The sequence below is a fragment of the Halictus rubicundus genome, chromosome 8 (genome assembly GCF_050948215.1).
Source record: "Halictus rubicundus isolate RS-2024b chromosome 8, iyHalRubi1_principal, whole genome shotgun sequence".
NCBI lineage: Eukaryota > Metazoa > Arthropoda > Insecta > Hymenoptera > Halictidae > Halictus > Halictus rubicundus.
The window spans coordinates 18855726-18875397 of NC_135156.1; the positions used below are offsets into that span (position 1 = coordinate 18855726).

The following is a 19672-nucleotide window of genomic DNA, read 5'->3' on the forward strand; positions in this document are numbered from 1 at the left end:
GTTGTCATGGTTGAGGTCTTGTTTCTTGCCTCTTCGTGACGGAAAAACGATAACTAGTTAGGCTTTCGTATTTGACAATCAGGATTGATCGATTTTTGTTTCCAACGTTGCGACACCTGGTCCAGGTTCAGTTCGATCGATTGTGTTCATTAAACTGAGACAATAGGTCTTTTGTGTTCTAATCGAGGAGATTACTCAATTCCAAGTAGCATTTCTTGTCGACGACAACTGCGACGCCTGGTCCAGGTTCAGTTTTGCTTTTCCAGTGCATTAAAATTGCAATAGGGTACACTTCTACCGAGGCCATACGCCTCTCTGAGCCCTAGCAGCATCTTCTAGAAGAGAAGGTTTTTTCATACTGATCCTGTTTTCCATCGACAACCAAGGGCGCCTTATTGGTAGTGTCACAGCGCAACTATGGTCCAATTTGACAGTGACACAGGAAGCAACGATCGATTCGCTTGGGCCAGGACTCGTATCGAATCCTAGACCTCCTAGGAACTTTCTAGGCGATCGTTTTTCCTCTGGAAGACCAACCGAATGAAAGTTGCAATGGCGCGGTTAGGCCTTCCGCCGAAGCGGTATAAAACTAAACCACCGAGACGCCGTTAGGGGATGATTGCGGGTTGCCGCCGGCCACCATGGATATCTCAGGGGGGCAACACAGGAAGCTGGAACAAGGTTCGAATCGGTAGGAACACCGGTTACCGTTTCCGTGGTCGCTTTGTCCACCGGTTGGCGGGTTCAGCTGACCCCAGAATTCCGCGCGAGCCTCGTGGCCTCTCGTGACTGTCGCGAGCGTTCCGTTGTGTTATTCAAATGGGGGCCAAAGGGAGCCAAAGGGAACCAAAGGGAGCGAAACGGAGCCAAAGAGAGCCAACGAGCAGAGAAAGAGGGAAAGGGAGGAAGATCGAAGGGCCTCCCTCCTTGTACAGCCGCCGAAGATGCTATCTAAGCCCACCCCAATCGGCCGTGTATATCTAATGCGTTCGTGAGGTCCTGTCTTCCTGTTACACCGTCTACTTTCCACATCCTGCGCGTCCCTGCCACCTCCGATTCAACGATCACCCTCGATCCTTTCGATCGACGACAACTCCGAGCCTCCCTCTGCCATCTGGGAAACCTGTTGATTTCTCTTGGCCGCTAGAGATTCGTCGCTGACCAGCTCCAATTCATTTTTCAACAATTTTATCTTATTCTTCGTGTATTTTCATCCGGAAGAAAACCTGGCGATTTTCTTTTTTGTGATCCCCGTTGCTCTAAATTACCTCAGAAACGAAGACACCGAAGCTAACCGACACAGTTTCCTTATAGATCTCATTGCGATCCAAACACGTCATCGATAGATGCGTTTATGACAAGAACCAGAGAGTGAAGTTTGAAACAATGGACTTGAGAACGTAGGTGCAATCGGTTTATTAGCATTATTAAGGGAGGAAAGATATTTCTATTTGCCTGCTGTTCCTTGGAATCGACGCTGAGAATTTTTATGTTGCGGTCTCAGCTAGTCCCCTCCCGAAATCCTGAAGAAAGACACAGAAAAGTGAAAGGAGGCCCCGAGTGACACCCGGAGGACGCGTCCGTCCTCGGTCAACGATTTTTAATTATGTTACCGGCGCAGGTACCCAGATCGGCTGGATCCCGAGGAATCGCGCGGCTCGTTCCCCGTAGATCCTCTCGGAAGATTGCTCCTCTGACTAATTACATTCCGAACCCTAACTTCGAAAGGGTTGGCTCCCGAGGAGAGGAGAGAAGGGAAACTGGAGGTGCAGAGGGTGGGGGAGGGAGGCGATTATACGATCCTATATCCAATTACCTAGCGACGATTGGCAGCGATCCGAAGATAACTTCGGTTCCCTGATTGCTGCTCCCACCGTCGCGTCGGCCGCTTTGCTCCCTTATCGCGGGCAAGTTTGCTGGTCCCAATTAGGGGATCCCGAAACACTTTTCAGGGAAAACCGAGCCCCGACGGTGTGCGCGTGTCCGTGCGACCGCTTCTCGTGCTTCGAATCGCTTTTAGGGCTGTTGCGATCGCCAAACTGTTCAATTACGCCAAGTTTCGGAACTATGCTCGATTTCTTGCAATTTATGACAGGGTAGTTGCGTTGCGGTCATGTTAAGGGGTTCGCGAACAGCGCGAGGATCGTTATGCGTTCAATTATTTCCACTAGCCATTAATTTCCTGGTGATCAATTTCAATCGAACGTTCCCCAATTGGGTGTGATAAGACCAAGTAAAATATCATTAAAAATATATTTTAAAAAATTGAAGCTCCCAAAATTCTTTCGACCCATCTCCTCCTTTAAATTGCACCTACACATTTTTATTATAAACTCTCGAGTCTGTATTATCGTCTGTTGGTTTTTATTTTACCAATAACGTTCTCCGACAGAAAGAGAGAGAGGGAGTACGCAGAAATAAAACCAGAAGCGGATAGAACAGAAAAAGCTTCGAGAGTATCGGGCATAAAGAGAAGGTACTAATTATCTAGCAGTACAAATGGAGGAGCATCGACGGACTCGCAGGAAGAGCGGGAACAATTACAATGATAGAGGAAGGGGGTGTTTCCAGAGTGCAAGAAGAGCGAGCTAGTGGATTATTGAAATGCAGAGGGGAGGTAAAAAGAAGGGAAATAATGATGGAAGAAGAGGTAAGTGAAGACGGGACGATCTGCCGCGCGCCACGTACGCTGCCTCCATTACTTCGACATTATTATACCTGCAGGTTGATATCTCACCGGTCCGATGGCGGAATGTTCGTTTTGCAGGGGCTCGCATCCGCCCAGGGGTTTTGCCGATCTTATTATTTCGCCGGTATTCGCGGATGTGTGTGTGCGTATCGGTCCCATTCGCGGCGGCAGCACGTGGACACTCATGCGAGTCGACTCGCAGCTTGTCCGCAATTACCGTTCATTAATATTCCCGGCCGATAACAACGCGGGCCTATCGTCGTTATCGATGGCCAAGCAAAACCGGAGGGATTCCGGCGGAAACGCGTCTTCTCTCTCTCTCTCTCTCTCTCCCTCCTTCTCTCTCACTTTATCTCGATCTCCAGTTCGTTGTTTGTCTTCTGGGTCTGTCGCTTTACGGCCACGATAAGATTCGAGTTTTACGGGGTTGCCGGATAAATTAGCGGACAGGTGTTCGCTGGTTCCCCTGTGTCCCCTCGGATCGCAAAAGTATCGCCATAAGTTGTCCGATCGGTCGCTATGGTCGCCGTCTCTTCCGTTTCGTTTGTATTTATCCGCTGGTGGACCATAGTCTTCCGATCGAGGACGCTCGAGACGCGTCGAGACGAGGCTCTGGAATTTATTATAGTCAGCTTCGTCTGAATTTGTCAAAGCAGAAAACAAAGCGATTGAATCTTGTTTCGGGAAAATATTTTCCCTTATGTAAAATCTACTTGGAAACCCCAAAAGCGAGAGGGGAAACAAATTTCCCACATATGGGTTGCAATTTCGCGTAAATGTATACTGTGGGATAATTAACAACGTGCTATTAGGACCTTCTTCTTTCTCTTTCGTCTTCTTCCTGAGGATAAAAAGTTAGGTTTTAGTTCGATTCCTCCATTCTTAAACAGAAAGATCCCCGAATTCCCGTGGTTCAACTGCCGAAGCAGACACAGAGGAAATCCGTTATCCCCTAAACTCGAGCAGACTTCTGCCGGTTAGCAAGCCGATTCGAACGATTCATCCCCGAATGATCCATACCCCGCCTTGAAGTTCGAAGTGGAATAGAATCGTGGAAGTTGCATGGAAGAGAGAGAGAGAGAAAGAGAGAGAGCGGCTGTAAAAAATCGCAGATCGCTGCACGCATCGCAGCACATGCATCCAAGCTTCTCTATCTTCTGCCCGTTCGGTGCCGTTATTCGCACCCATGCGAACATTCCGCGCGTCCCACCAAGCCCAATCGAGCGATCCGCATAATTCGACAGCGGCCTCGGTTAGGTTCGCCACGCCACCAGGGGGATTGTGATGCTGTAGCAAAGCAGAACCGAACCAGGAAGCGTTCGCCGATAGCGCGCGTTCTCGGTTAGCCGACTTATCGGTCGACTAATGAAACCAGGGGAAAGAGGACAGGTGGGCACGGAGCGGAGCGAGGCGGAGCGAGGCAGAGCGAGGCGAGGCAAGCTGAAACGTTCGGGCAGAAGATACGAGGCCATAGACGCGTGCTCGTGACCCGTGACGCCCCCGAGGCCGCAAAACCGACGAACGCATGCGTGCCCCGAGCTTACGCGACTCGGCAATGGGAAAATAAAGAGAGGATTCGGAAGAACCGAGCAAAACCAACAAATTCTCCTATGTCTCCTATGTCTAGACGTTGACTTTTACACCTGTGCAATTATGAAAAAATAAACTCTACGAGAATGCAAGAACGTTTATTTTGCAGTCTAGTTGTAAGAAAGCAGATTTGTCTACGGCTCGAAAATTCGACTGTATTTCAAATTAAAGTATGGGATAGTTTCGTGGATATTTTTAGGTGGAAAACGATTAGAGATTTGTAAACGGAGGTCCACAGGGCAAGATAGAAGCAAGGTAGAATTTTTCAGTCTGTCTCTTTCTCTGGCTGGCCCGATGTCTCCGAAGACAAGAGAGGTCGTAAAACGAGGGCCCGAATGACACGGCGAGTAATATCTGATGAAGAGTGGGTGGCTGCCGCTCGATATATTAGGACTAATGAACAGATTAGAGACCCCGATATCGCTCGAGGCTCTACAGATACGCGAGATGTCGTGCTGGGACGTCTGAGACGCTCTGCGAGCTGAACTTTCATTAAAAACACGACTATCCATCCGTCTGTATCGTCCCTTATCGTTATGCTCTACCTGCGAATTATTGCTTCTTGCGGTTCCACGTTTATTTCTTCGTTGGACACAAGAAGAAACAAATAATTGTTTCGATTTGTACAAAGTCCATCTATAGCCTCGTAGAAATTGAGAACAGTGTTATTTGTTCAGACTTAAAAATTAATGGAAATTAGGAAACGTTAAAAGTTGAACACAAGAAGGAACAAATAATTGTTTCGATTAATACAAAGTCCATCTATAGCCTCGTAGAAATTGAGAACAGCGTTATTTGTTCAGAATTAATTCGTTCAAAAATTAATTTGAGTGGAAATTAGGAAACGTTCAGAGTTGATCACCGAAGCGCAACAGCCGCGAAGAAAAATGCACAGTGTGCGAATCGATAAACAGGATAGCCTGCAATCAAGGAACGGAATCCACAATTTCTTCATCTCGCAACCATAGAGAATCGTTCGCGAGAAAACCATCTGGCAATTAGGCTTATTTACGCGCGAGGTTCGCGAACGGAAAATCGCGAGGCTCGTTTCCTCCGCGTTTCATAGCGTTTCCTTGAGCGCGGCCGGTGTCTCATTAACTGGATGCGTTACGATCTGTCGATTATAGGTGCTCGTACGCAATCACCGAGTCTCTCTCTCTCTCTCTCTCTCTCTCTCGTCTCGAGCTCGAAGCACGCGGCTACACCTGTAATTAGGAACTGTATTGTTCGGTTTGTACGCGATGCGATTGCACGCGTGACCCGTGACGACCGGACCGGTACACTTGCCGCCTCGCAGCGCGTCGCGAGCGCATCGCAGCGCACTGCAGCGCAGTGAAGATCTTCCTCTGGAAAGTTATTACACCGAATACAATGGGAAGGAAGTTAATCGGATTAGAAGACGGCTGCCTTTTCCCGAGATTGAATTCCCGGCGAGATGAATCGCCGCGATTTCGTGGAAACTGCCACCGGGAATTCTCGCGCGCCTAATGCCCCTCGGGAATTGCTAGCGTTACGGAGACCTCGGTGCTGGAATTTTCTTGGTGCTTCCAGCGGTCTCGAGCTCTCGAGATACCTAGCTGAAAAGTATTTTTTCCGACGAAAATTCAGCGAACGCGTAGGCGAAACGATTATCTACCCTCCTCGTAAAGAACCAACCAGCAATTTCTTTGAATGCGCGAAATACAGCAACTTCAAACATTTGTCTGGACTCGACGGAAGCGAAGGGATCACGATTAAAACAATACACAAGTGTTCCCCAACATTTGAATTTTAACTACGGTCGAAAAATAACAGTTATTCTAAAATTGTCTACGATAAAAATCATTTAGAAAAGGTTGATTATTATTGAAATTTAAAGAGCGAGATTCGAAGAACAAAATGATTCAAAGATAACGATACCTTTCGGTTACCAGTAACAGTTATTAGCGTCCGAAAAATTCGATCCTCCCGTCGATAGCTGTTACCCATGAAGAAAAACTCGCAACAGTTATCGACGAAGAAAATTTGTACGGCAAACAAGGTAAAATGTTTGAACAGGGAAAAATATTTCTGTGTGAAAAATTCCTCGGTAAGGAGCGATGGCAGATAAAATGTCGAGCGTTTGCGAAGGAGAGAGAATTTTCGCAGATTTTCTGAGAGCGATGGCTGGCGGCACACCTGGCGCACGGATGCACCGGTGCATCGCTGGAGGTACAGTACTGCGGTTGTGCGGCCTAACGGCGAGTTAATCCGAAAGGTTAATCGATCGGCCGATCGAGAGGAGAGCGCGCGCGCGCGGCAAAGAGAGCACGAAGAGAGAGAGAGAATGTTCTTGCGGAGTTGCGAGGGAGCACGTGTGCGCTCTCGTTGGTCAAGGTTGCAACCGTGAAAAACTGGCCACGCCCGGCACGCACCGTGGATCTATCGCGGTGGATCGACGGTGGATCGAGATAGAGCGGTGATTGACGGTGGAAAAAGGAGGATCCCGCCGCGCGGCCGAGAAATTAATTGCCGCGTTGTCGGGAGGCGGCGGACCGCGAAGAAAAGGGGAAAGATAGGGAACGAGACAGAGAGAGAGAGAGAGAGAGAGAGAGAGAGAGAGAGAGAGAGAGAGAATGAGAGAGGATGCGCAGCTTAATGGAAGTAATTTAACGCGGAATATTGTATACCGCGGATGCGCTGTTTAAATTAGCACCTAAATCGTTTTAAATGATTGATACGTGTGCAGGCGGCGGGATTTAATCTCGGCCGGACTCTGGCCCGGTGCTCGTTACGCGAATCATCCGTTCAATCAGATCCTGACGCAGTTTCGTGAACGCTCCAGTCATTTCGTTTGGTCATTTGATGCGCGACCGAAAACTACCATCGAATCGCTCGGTTTTTTATCGACGCTTTGTTTCGGTTTGTTATCCGCGTTTTCACCTGCGGTTTATCTTGTCACTTGCATTGCCACTGGCAGCTGCGTTTTACCTCGTTGTTCGAAAGCCTGCTGGCTACTGTAGTTTATTGTTTGCACTTTTAATGGCTGCTGTATACTCTTTTATCGTTTGTTTTATCCTGTATTTCATTCTTTGCATTTCTACTGGCTCCTCCGGGTTGCTTCAATAAGACATTAAAAATATATCTGTGTTCCCACAAATGTCATCGCATGACGCAACTGTAACAAGCAACAACACGCAGCAGAATATTCGATCGTGAAACGAGGTCGAGGAGCAGCGCCATTGTTTTGGATTTGACGAGTACAGAATAAAGACAAACGAAAATTAGCTCCGCAATTAACGACTAACGTGTACCGCGCGAATACACTGTTATTATTATTTTTGATCAAGAAGATAAATTCCAGACAGCGCTTAAGAAGTAGTTGGAATTCGCAGAAACCCCGTTCAATAATTCTCCACTCCCACGGGTGTCATCTGCATTGTAATTATCGTTACGGTTTCGCGAGTTCCGGTGATTTTCTTAATTTTTCGTCCGGGTTCGTTTCTCGCCGCCGTGGCCACGATAAGTGCGTCCATTGTCCCAGTCACCCGAATCATTCTCACAGAGGAAACGGGGGACGAATCCCGAAGACGGAGACGGAAGAAAACACAGACAGAGAAACGCGACAAAGAATACAAGAGGAGACGAAAAATAACGAAACACAGGGATCTGGAAGGAGAAAAAAAAATTGTACGCTAAAAATAGTTACGGTACTGTTTTTAACGAGATGGAGAAAACCGGAAGGAGAAAATGGAAAAATAGTGAGAGAAAAATCAGGCAAAATGGTGGAGTTGGAAACAGTGAAACACTGGAAGCAGAAAATGTAAAAATAATGAGAAATCAGACAGAAATGAAAGTCGGGGTGGAAAAATAATGGAATCGAAAGCTGTGTGGCAAATGGGAAATGAAAATACAGAAATAATGGAAAGTAAACGCGAGGGAAGAGGCGGAAAAAAATCGGGCGACGGGGGAAAAGGATCGAGGGAGTTCAGAAATAACAAGAAACGGGAAGGATGAGTCGAAATCCTGGTGATATCGAGCAATTAGAGATCGCGGTGAGTATTGGTCGGTTGACCGGACGCATTCATAAATAATGTTGATTTTCCGGGAGAGTAAACAGCGAGATGTAATCACGGCCGCGATAGTTTCACGGCGGCGTGCACTCTGAAAACGATTCCCACGTTCGTAACGCGTTCTGCGCCTAGCCGTGATTTCCGGGAGATTTCGAGCGCGAACCTAACCCGACCGTGTCCCCTTCGGTGCGTCGATTAATTAGGCGAGGGAACATCCAGCTGATCCGAGCTGGTTCGCGGCGTTCCAAACCTTCTGTTTCGTATCGCGCACAGTGATACTGTCACGATTAACGGTTGAATTTCACTGAAACCAATGTCCGACAAATTTGCAAAAAGAAATCGTACGGCAAGTTGGGCAAGACTCCATCTTCGAATCAACGTTGGTTTCATTCGTTAAACAATCTTTTCGACGTTCCTACGGGAGGTTAAATTTGAAAAATTTGGAAACAAAGTATTCGGGCTTTCTCGCCCGTTACGTGGTGTAAACACTTTTGCCGAGAAAAACCAACAATGAATCTCGAAAGTAGAAGGACCAAGCTCCAAAATGAGATACTCATTTTGCAACATTTTGCACGCGGGCAATTTTTTAACGAATACAGAGAATTCTCGATTTATGTCAACAACACTCCTTATGTTACGTTATGTTTAAACTCCTCGGCGTCCGAGGTCTCTCGAAAGTCGTGGCCCCTCACGGGGTATGCCCCGCGGTAGTGGGGACACTTCCGCGACGCTTATCATCCAGGCCTTGACGACATATACAGAGAAATCACTGTGTTTGGTGATCCTGTTAGACGTTCGATCAGAATAGTTTGAAGGTAGTTTATTGAAAGGAACGACGGGGAAAATTGGGGAGCCATCGTGGTAGATTGAAACTAGTAAATCAGGGAGGAGTTTTCAGGGGCAGCGTCCTTGATAGACCTCGGTCCTACGAAAGTGACAAACGAGGGATCGGTCGGCGCGACTTGGAACGGTAGTCGAGGGAACAGGCTAATTAATAGTTCCGGGAACGGCGACGAGGTGAGAGGAGAAAGGATCGCAGGATCGCGCGTAGCAGGAGAACGATGGATGGTGGAGACAGAGAGAAGAGAAAAGAGAAGAGAGAGAGAGATGAAGGGAAGGAGAAGATAGAGAAGAGAGAAGGCTCGCGGGAATGCGGGACATGTGGCGCGCATCCGCGTGCCACCAGCCTGCGAAACAGGCTGCGATTTTCTGCCGAATGCGGGAATAGGTGTTACTCCAGGCCTGTGATCCCTGATAAACTGCACCCTTTGCCTCGCTTCTTCCTCCAACCGACGCTAAATATTTACAACTATCGGAAAAACAACCCTGGAACGATGTCCAGCAACGTGGTTCTCCGAGCTGCTCCAACACCGCCAGCAATTCCAAAAGAAACTGTCGGATAGCGTTTTCCTGTATCGCGAAGCCCCTTCTAAAAATCAGCAATTTAATCGAACATTCAAGAAACATTCGAAAGACAAAATTCTTGATAAGAATATTCCCGGGCTCGAGCGTGACGAATGATTAGAGCGCTTTTTCTCTTCTTGGTAAATATTATCGTTTCGGTCACTTATAACAGTTATCAATGAGAGAAATTTATTTCGTCGATAACAGTTATTGCGGAGGATCCAATTTTTGGACGCTAATAGCTGTCATTTGTAACCAAAAAGTATAAAAATCGATATTTTTGAATCATTTTGTTCTTCGAATGTTTTTCCGTACATTCTGTGCAGATTATCTTAAATTTCAATAATAATTCACCTTTTTAAAATGATTTTTATCGTAGAAAATTTTAGAACAACTGTTATTTTTGGTCGGTGTTGGAGCGTGTTCGAAATTGGTTCGTAACTAGTTCGAATGGGGGAAAAAGCAGCAGCTCGGAAGCGGCTCCGAGTAGAGGCCGTGTTTCGGAAGCCGCGGTAAACAGGCGGAACATGTCTCGCGGTTTCGATTGGCTCGCACGCAATCAGTTTTCGCGCAGTGTGCGCTTCGGAATCTGTCTGGGGCCCTGTCGAGCTTTTGTTTGCCCGGCTTTTTTGCCACATGCTAATAGGAAAACCGCAAGGGGAGCCGGTCGCGCGGAACGAGCATGCTTCCCGAGGGAATCGTCGGCCACGACTGCTTTCTTCGCTCGCTGACCTTCTAATGCAAGATCAAGGCCGGCTGCGAACTACTCTTTCTCTCTCTCTCTCTCTCTCTCTGTCTCTCTCTTCCTACATTTCTCTGGAACATAACCTACGGCAGCCGGCATTAGTCTTCTACGGTTTACTTTTCGCTGTTTCCCTATTTTCCTGCTTATTCCTCCATTCCTCCAAATATTTTTGTCTATTTGTCGAAATTGCCTCTAAAAGTCCTGACATTATTAACACGTATCAACCAACGTTAATATCATTGATGTATCATTAATCAACTGTTAAGCATAAATTGAACGACCTAATGTGTAACCGATAACGACAGAAGCGGTCGCTGATAACTGAAACTAAATAGAAATTAAACAGAAACTAATAGAAATGATCATAATCGAAGCTAGAAGAAACGAATAACGTGATTCGACAAAAACGGTAGGGAGGGTTCTGTAGGAGGATTTTTGTTCGAAAAACAGAGTCTAGTAACGGAGGGTGGAAGGCTGCACGTATCAAAGTTGGGGGAGCGGAGCAAAGTCGAGTCTTTTCGTGTTTTATAGAGGAAGCTTCGAAACAGTTTGGGCGTAAGATCGTGCTAGAAGTGTCGACAGTGTCGAGGTGGCCGGAAACGCTGCGGGGAAAGCAGGAAATCCGTGGCAGGAGGTTTCTGTTGGCGCGAGCACGCGGCTGTTCTCCCTCGAAAACGAAGATGAAGTGGCCTTTCGAGATGGAACAAGAGAAAAAAGGGGACCGTAGGTGGCCGCAACGGGAAAGCAGTAAACCTGCAGCTATACCGTGGCCGTATTAATCATTCCGCGGCCGAGGGACGAGGGGGACGAAGCGAAAAAGCCGGAGAGAGAGAGAGAGAGAGAGACAGAGAGAGAGAGAGAGAGAGAGAGAGGCGAGGAGATGCAACGCGCGGCCGAAAGGAACACTCCCGTGAAATACGAGACGTTTCATTAAAGCAATCCGTCGAATCCCGCAGCCGATAATTATCCGCTACCAGCCGTTTTAATTGGGGGAACCGCGGTTACGGCTTCTTCGTCAGTTTCAATTCCCGGCGAAATAACCGCTCGGACGGCTCGCAATTATATCTGCCTTAGGCTTGCGCGAAAATTGATACGGAACCGTCGCCGTTGTTCGAGGAACCTGTGCGCAGCCACTCGTAAATTTCTTTTTCGGCGAACGGATCGCCGACGTAGATTGAGTTCGCGCCGTGGACATCTGGCCCTTGGGACTTCGCCTTTTTCTGCCCGACGAAACGTTCCACGCTGGACGGTCCATTTAGGCTCTACGTGCAGAACATGGACCATCGCTTTTGGAAAAATTCGTGAAATACTTTCATCAACTTTCTGTCACGAAATTGTAACGCTTCCGAATTTCAACGCCTGCAAACTTCAGCGCTTCCGAGTTTCAATGACCAAAAATTCGGAACGCCCCTAATTCGGAACGCCCCCAATTCGGAACGCTTCCAAATTTCAATGCCTACAAATTTTTACGCCTGCAGATTTCAGCGCTTCCGAGTTTCAATGACCAAAATTTGGAACGCTCCTAATTCGGAACGCCCCAATTCGGAACGCCTCAATTCGGAACGCTCCCAATTCGGAACCCCCCCAATTCGGAACGGCCACAATACGAAACTCTTCCAATCTGGAACGCCTCCAATTTAAAACGTCCCCAAATTATATCTCCACGAAATTGCTACGCCCCAAAATTTTAACGTCCTCGATTCGGAACGCCCATAATCTGAAACGCCTCCAATTTAAAACGTCCTCAAATTTCGGTCCCCAAATTGTAACACCCCGAAATTTTGACGGCTTCGATTCAAAACGTCCCCAATCTGGAACGCCTCCAATTTGGAACGCCCCCAATCAGGAACGCCCCCAATTCGTAACGTGCCGTTTTATTTCGTCTCTTAGACACCGGCCATTGGACTCCTACGATTTTTGGTCAACACAAAACGTTCCATGGAACGGCGGACCACAAGTTTAGACCCTTTCCGTATAAATTGGACGTTTTCTCTTGGAAAAGCCGGTAGAACTCGTGGACCAATTTTGAAAATTACGCGAAACCCGAGGGATTAGATTGTTTAATTCGTGGAACGATGAATTCCCACGGGACCGCGGTTTTTATCGAGCGATCTGCGAGCGTAGCGGGCAGATATTTAGTGGCGGACACCTCCGGAGAGCTCGAGGACCAATTAGCAGCTGGCACAGCGGGAATAAGGGGCCAGAAAGATGTACGGGAACCGAGCGACGAATTCCGGGAACGGGAGAACGAACAGAGAGAGAGAGAGGGAGAGAGAGAGAGAGAGAGCTTGTGGTCACTGGTATCCACGGAATCCCTCGTATTTCGAACAAATCGCGCGATCGTCCACAATGGAGCCATTACGCGGGGTCCCGTTCCGCCGGTCCCCTCGATCCAGCCATTTTTCCAGGCCGAGCCGGCGAAACGTCGTTACCGATCCTAGATCGCGAGTCCTACCAGCCCGAGGAACGAGGTAATCAATTTTTATTGCGCTTTGTGCGCCGTGTCCCTCCACCCCGATAAACGCGTCGAGATTTATTCCCATCGTTCCCGGTCGAAACACAGAAAAACCGCGACACGACAGCCGGTGAAACGACGGATAAGAAACGAACGCGTTTTCTGTCGTCGTGCGTGCTCGATATTGTGCGTACCGGGCTTACGGAGCAGTGGGTGGAGCTGGGCAGGCGGTGGGAGGGGCCGGAGACCACCGCGAAATCAGAATTTAAAATTAAGCGGGGATTCGATATTAAAGGGATCAAATATTTAAAAAAAAATCACACATCTTCTTACAGAGTGATTGAACCAAGTGGGCGTGGCCTGGTAACGCCCACCAAAAGCCAATTACCCCGCTCTGCCTCGTCTTTTCTATTAAACAGCACCGATATAAAACGTTTCTTCCAATTACTCGCAACTCATGAAAATATTCAAAGTAGGCGTCGCTACCGGTGTGGTCCACGCAAGTGGGTGGAGCCTCGATCGCTCCGAGGGCCAACGCACGACAACTACAACGCCTAGTCATGCGTTTCACGCGTCTGTCCGGTCGAGTAGATCGATCTTGTTCGGCGGACGTCACGATCGGCTGAAAATGTCCGCTCGGCACAGCCTTAATCACCGATCCCCATTCTTTCGACGGCAGTGCAATTACGATCGCGTCTCGGCGCTGTGATATTGCGGCGCCACGCCCCCGGTGAAAGGGTGATCCGTCCAGAGAAAGAGAGAGAGAGAGACGGAGAGCGAGAGAAAGAAGGAAAGTGAGAGAAAGAGAGAAAGAGAGAGAGAATACGGTGGGCAGCCGGAGTTCGTGCAGGAGCCAGTGGTTTCTGTTGGCCGGTAGGCCGATCCGGCCCCGGGATAACCTGCCGATGAACCGTAAACCAGGAACTTATTACGGTGCGGTCTATCGCTGGCTCACTCTCGGCTGTACGCTCCCGTACTCGCCCGTACTCGCTCGTACTCGCCCGTACCCCACCTTTATTATTACGAGTACGACTACTAGCAGCAGCTCTGCCGCTCGCAGAGTGCGCGCCGCGTGCTGCACGTGTTTCTAAAGCCGAGGATGGACGACGGCGAGGAGATACCCGAGCTTATTTGCGCGGCGATCCTCTCCTGGCCGCGCTGCTGCTGCCGAGCTTTCGGCGTCGTTTCACGTTAATTGCAGACCAACCGAGACCAGATGAGATATCGTGCACGGACTTTACGGCTGGCTAGATCGTACTGTTATCGCGGAAATTCTAATATAAACCTTATTACCTCGCGTGTGCCCCGACCGGGCCCGATCGATACTATACATCCGCGCGAGTACATAACCGGAGTACGCCGTAATCCGTTCGCCGACGAATCAGTTGAATCACAGGAGGAGAGCAGGCAATTTCAATAATCGTTCGTGTTCCTTTCTTTTTTCGTTATTTCCTTTCGGTGCAGGACACACGATCACGATATCTTCGCCTTCTTCTTCTTCTTCTTCTTCTTCTTCTTCTTCTTAATTTAATCACGGCGAAACACTTCGGGGAAGCGTATCGAGCCCCTCCCGGATTCAACCGGAATTTAATACGTCCCCCACGGGGAATGGTTTTTACAGGTGTTATTATCCATATCGCCTGGAATCGTCGGTTTTGCGCGCGGATTACCCGCAGCGGCTAGAGAAACGCGAGCCACAGAATTATTCCAGTGCATTAGCTGCGAGCGAGTTTATTGCTCTCGGGTAACGACCCGGCCAACGGCGAATAATTACGTTCCTATATTTCTTTCCGCGGCTCTACGCGTTCCTATTGTTGCCGTCTCCATTTTCTTGTTATGGCCCGGCCCCGGCCCCGGCCCCGGCAATGCTTTTTACCGGACGCTTTCCGCGCATAGATGTCTGTAATTTCACCAACTGCGGACCCGAAGCCGAATCGCACCGGGAACTGTTAAACGGGGCGAACGTAAACCCGATAACACATCAGTTCTGAGTAGTTCGAGAGCTTACATCTAACGGCGTCGTATTTTAGGCGATTCGAAGTGGTCATCTTGACGCTTTAAAGCTCGAACGATGCTTAATTGCAGAGACTACCGGTTGGCGTGCCTTGAAATTGGAACGTCCTAAAATTGCAACGCCCCCAGATTGCTACAACCCCAAATTTCAGCTTCCGAAGTTCAACGCCAATGTAAATTTTAACACTCCCGAATTACATCGCCTACAAATTTCAACGACTTCAGATTTTCATGCTTCCGAACTTCCACGCCCCTAATTCGGAACGTCCTCAGTTTGTAACGCCCCTAATTCGGAACACCTCCAGTTCAGAACGTCCCCACTTCGGAATGCCCCCAATTTGGAACACCTCCAGTTCAGAACGTCCCCACTTCGACACGCCCTCAGTTTGGAACGCCCCCAATTTGGACCGCTCCCAACTTGGAACGCCTCCAGTTTGGAACGCCCCCAATTTGGAACGTCCCCAACTTGGAACGCCCCCAATTTGGACCGCCCCCAACTTGGAACGCCTCCAGTTTGGAACGCCCCCAATTTGGAACGCCCTCAGTTTGGAACGCCCCCAATTGGGAACGCCCCCAATTGGGAACGCCCCCACTTCGACACGCCCTCAATTTGGAACGCCACCAATTCGATACGTCCCTAATCTGGAACTGCCCCAATTTAGACCATCCTGCAACTTGCAACCGCTGCAATATTCGACCAAAAATTCGCTCGCTTCCAAATCGCTTCCACGTCTTCGACACTGCTTGCTCCGAAACTCAATATATTCGTATTTTAACGCCCACAATCTTGCACGCTTGTAACTTATAAATTGTGCACTTGTAAACTTATAAATTCCCTGCCGACAAATAATCAATATTCCTTGCTCTTATGTAAATGGCCGCTCGCCCCCTCGAGAGCTCTCATATTCAAATCCGCTGTCCGCCGAACGGAATCGACTACCCGAAACGTGTCTTTCGATTAATTATACGTTTCTGCGACTCGTATTTATTCAAGAAGCCTCTCTCGGGAACCTTGATTTATGCGCGTCTACGTACAGTTTCCGAGGGCCGATGTGTCATTAACAAACTATCCCCCGCAGCGTCTAGCCACGGGATCGGTGTACGCTGTTTTTTTTCTTTTTTTTTTTTTTTTTGTGTGTTCGCATCATCCATGGACGGTGATTTTTCGCGAGATTTCAACGGTGGTGGACGCCTTTCACCATAGATCCGATCAAACGGGCCGCGATAGGCAGAGTCGGGCGCGAGGTCGCGCGAAAGAATGCAAATCAACGACGCGCGCTGAAGCTAATTATCCGTTCGACGCAACGGAGTAGCAAAAACCGGAGAGCTATGCAGCAGTGCATAGTATGCACCCAGTTTTCCGCCATGGCCCCGAGACTCGAACATGCAGAGCACAGAGACCGTTGCTGTCGTAATCACCGATCGATCTAGGAACGGTGATCGAACACGCCGGTACCAGTCGGGATAGGAGAGTATCTCTCTGGACCGACAATGCAACAGGCACGAAGAATTCCGTCGGAGAGAAGTGTGGAGCAACGGATACACACCCGGCTAACTTTAATCTCCGGCCGGTAACAAAAGTCCCAGTAATTACGGCCGCTGCAGCCCGCCGACGATCAACAGCCAGACTAATTATCCGGTCGCCATTGACATGTGGGCTCGGAGAACACCGACATGCTCCGCGGCACCGGTTCGGCAAATATCGTGCGCTAAATGAATCGGACCTCGCTGCAGGAATGTCTTTGTTCTGCTCGTGCCACCCTGAACCCGTTAACTAGGCGAGACGAATTAAATCGTCCTATGGTTTTCGCTTATAACGCTGTCACGATTTTCTATTTAATTTTATCTTCTTAATTTCAGGGGTTGATGCGGTGGAGATGCTTGCCGTATGTTAGTACAGGTCGTTTTCTAATTAACTCTTCGGCAGTGGTAGAGACTTTTTCGGAACTGGTACTCCTGGATCTTCAGTACCTTCGAATACCGGTACTCACAAGTTTCGAACGCTTTGAAGGTATGCTCTCGCAAAGATTAAACGATCGAGTACCGGTACTCGGGGATTTGAAACCCTCTAAATACCGGTACTCATAAATTTCGAAGGGTTCAAGTATCAGTATTTCCAGCTCCTAAATCCTTCATATTCCAATATCCACAAATTCCAAGTTCGTCGAGTACAGATACTCAGGAATCTCAAATACATCGACTTCCAGTACTTAGACAGGTAAACCCCTTCGAGTACCGGTACTCAGGGCTGTCAAACTCTTCCAATATATGCTCTCGCAAAGATTAAACCATTGAGTACCGGTACTCGGGGATTTCAAACCCTCTGAGTACCGGTACTCACCAATTTCACAGTAGCTTCTACACGACGGAAAAGTTTCAGTCGCTGTAACCGTAGAATAAATCATAGTGCAAGGGGATAATCCACATCCGAGTGCAGCAATCCCGAAGGACAGACAATTTCGTTTTAGAAAAAACAAAAGCAGACAAGCCCGTGGCTTCCACCCTCGATGCAGTCATTTATCAGAAAGATTACTCCGTTAACAGGTCAGCGAGCCCAGTAGAAAAACGAGAAAAAAGGCTCGTTTTCTGTTAGGCGAGCTAAAAGGATCTCCACCCTTGTGGCCATTGAATCGATGCTCAGAGAGAGAGAGAGAGAGAGAAAGAGAGGGAAAGAGAGAGAGAGAGTTGCTCGTATGATGCACGTGCGGTGCCTGCAGGTCCGCGGATAGTGCATCGAGACCGTAGAAGCTCGGGGAACAAATAGGACAGCCTGGAGAGGAGAGCGAGAGAAGAGGAGAGGGGAGAGCGAGAGAGAGAGAGAGAGAGAGAAAGCACGTTGTGCCGAGAGAACGTGAACGAGGAAGTACAAGAGGAAGCAAAAGAGTGGGAGCGAGAGAGGGAGACGTATTTCTCGGGCAAATATAATATACGAGTACGCGAGGGCCCCCGGGGAGAGCAACGTCCACCATACCGAGACCATAATCTCGGCTGGACGATGGTACCACACCCATGGGGGGTCGACGGATACCATGGAGAACCTTGGTGAACCGCATCGCCGTTCCCCGCAGATACGACCACGGTGAATCCTTTTGCGAATCCACCTTTCACCCAACATTTTTCCAGATCGCTAAACGATCTCTCGAAAATCCCCATGTTGGTCCAACAGCTAGCCTTCGGCTCGTAGAGTACGTTCAAACAATTTTGTAATTGTTCCTCGAACGCTTCAATGGCTGTTTCGTGGCCGCACCTTTCTTCGTATTTCACATTGCGTTCGAAAAATATTGTAATTACGATCGTTGAAATAAATGCAGTAAAATTTTCTTTTCTCTTCCGCGGAATTACGACAGCCAATAAAATTCTAATTGTTGCCAGCCACGGAGAGAATCGTGCGTCACGGAATCGAGGAAATTGAAATCTTTCGCTGCGCTCGATAAGTGAATAATACCGTAATTTAGAAATTGTATTATGTTGCAACCGACGACCGTTACCAACGCGCAACATGTCCATTAGCAAACTAGTTGTCGGTTTCGCGAAAGGGACAGAATTTCCGTGTCGGCGCGTTAAGGAATTTCGGGGTCAAAGGTGTCGGCTGGAAATTAATGGTGGATAACGACAGTTGAAAAATGCTGGACAGAACGCGCTCGATATCGACGTTCGACCAGTATGGCAGTCGGTTATGTAAGATTGCGCAAGGGTATATTCTAGACGCCAGGCAACGGAGTGTGTGCCGCAGGTTTTCGCGGTTTTATTCTGGTTTTATTGCGAGCGGATTCGGTGCGGGGCCGTTTCGAGTGAATGGACATTGTTCGGAGGACACGGGCCGCATAAAAGGAAGGGTCTCGACTCGGTGCTCGATGTTTTTCAGCCCTCCTCTCGAGGACTCCTCTTCATTCAGGCTTCTTACGATCCGGTCCGACCAGTATCGCTCCTCGAAACCCCCCTCGAAAGTCGATCGAGACTCCGCTTCGAACCAGACTATCGATAACAACCTCGCTAACCCACTTAAACGCCTATTCTACTGTACCGCTCCGAAAAATCGATCCCTTTTCACTACCGCGATCTCCATTTCGCTTTGCTCCGCTCAATCTTATCTCAAAAATTGCTAGAGTTCTATTTCAACAAGACGGATCCGAAATTCTATCCTTTTTCAAAACTGCTACTCCTCCTCTTAATTTTTGCTCCGCTCAATTTCAATAGAAAATTGCATCGAATGCGAATGAGGGAAACCTGTGGTTTAATTTGGAAATAGATGAACCCTCGAAAAGATCTGTAAAATTCGGGGTTTGAAATGGATATTAGGGTTGGGAATGTTATGGGAAGCGTGGAGCAGGTATTTCGAGAGACTCTGATCATTTTAGAGGACAGAATTTCTCGGTGATTGCTGAAGGATCAGTGGCGCGTAAGGTCAAGCTTCATCTCGGCCGTATCCGTGGCGAGATACTCTCGCGGCATTAAACAAATCCAAGCTAACCTAGACCGTAATAATGGTCGGACGAATCTCATTCCACGTAAATGTTCCCATTCCGCGATATTCCCCTGCATTCCGACGGAAATCACGGCCACTTCCTGGCGAAATTCATCAAGCCGGTTGCTCCATTTCCACTTGTCCGCCGATTTCGCAAGGAATCCCGACGCTCGCCATTTTTCCGTACAGTGTCTGGAAAATACTACTGCGATCCAGGTACACAGAATTTTCTAGATGCACAATCGCACAAATATCAAAGGCTTGGGACACTCGAACTCTC

The 19672-nt window shown here is 48.4% G+C and overlaps 1 protein-coding gene across 1 annotated transcript in view; it reads right to left on the minus strand.

The window, feature by feature from the left end:
- The window catches only part of Fng (Fringe glycosyltransferase), an 88019-nt gene that overhangs the window by 22788 nt on the left and 45559 nt on the right, over window positions 1-19672 (minus strand). The window lies entirely within an intron of this gene.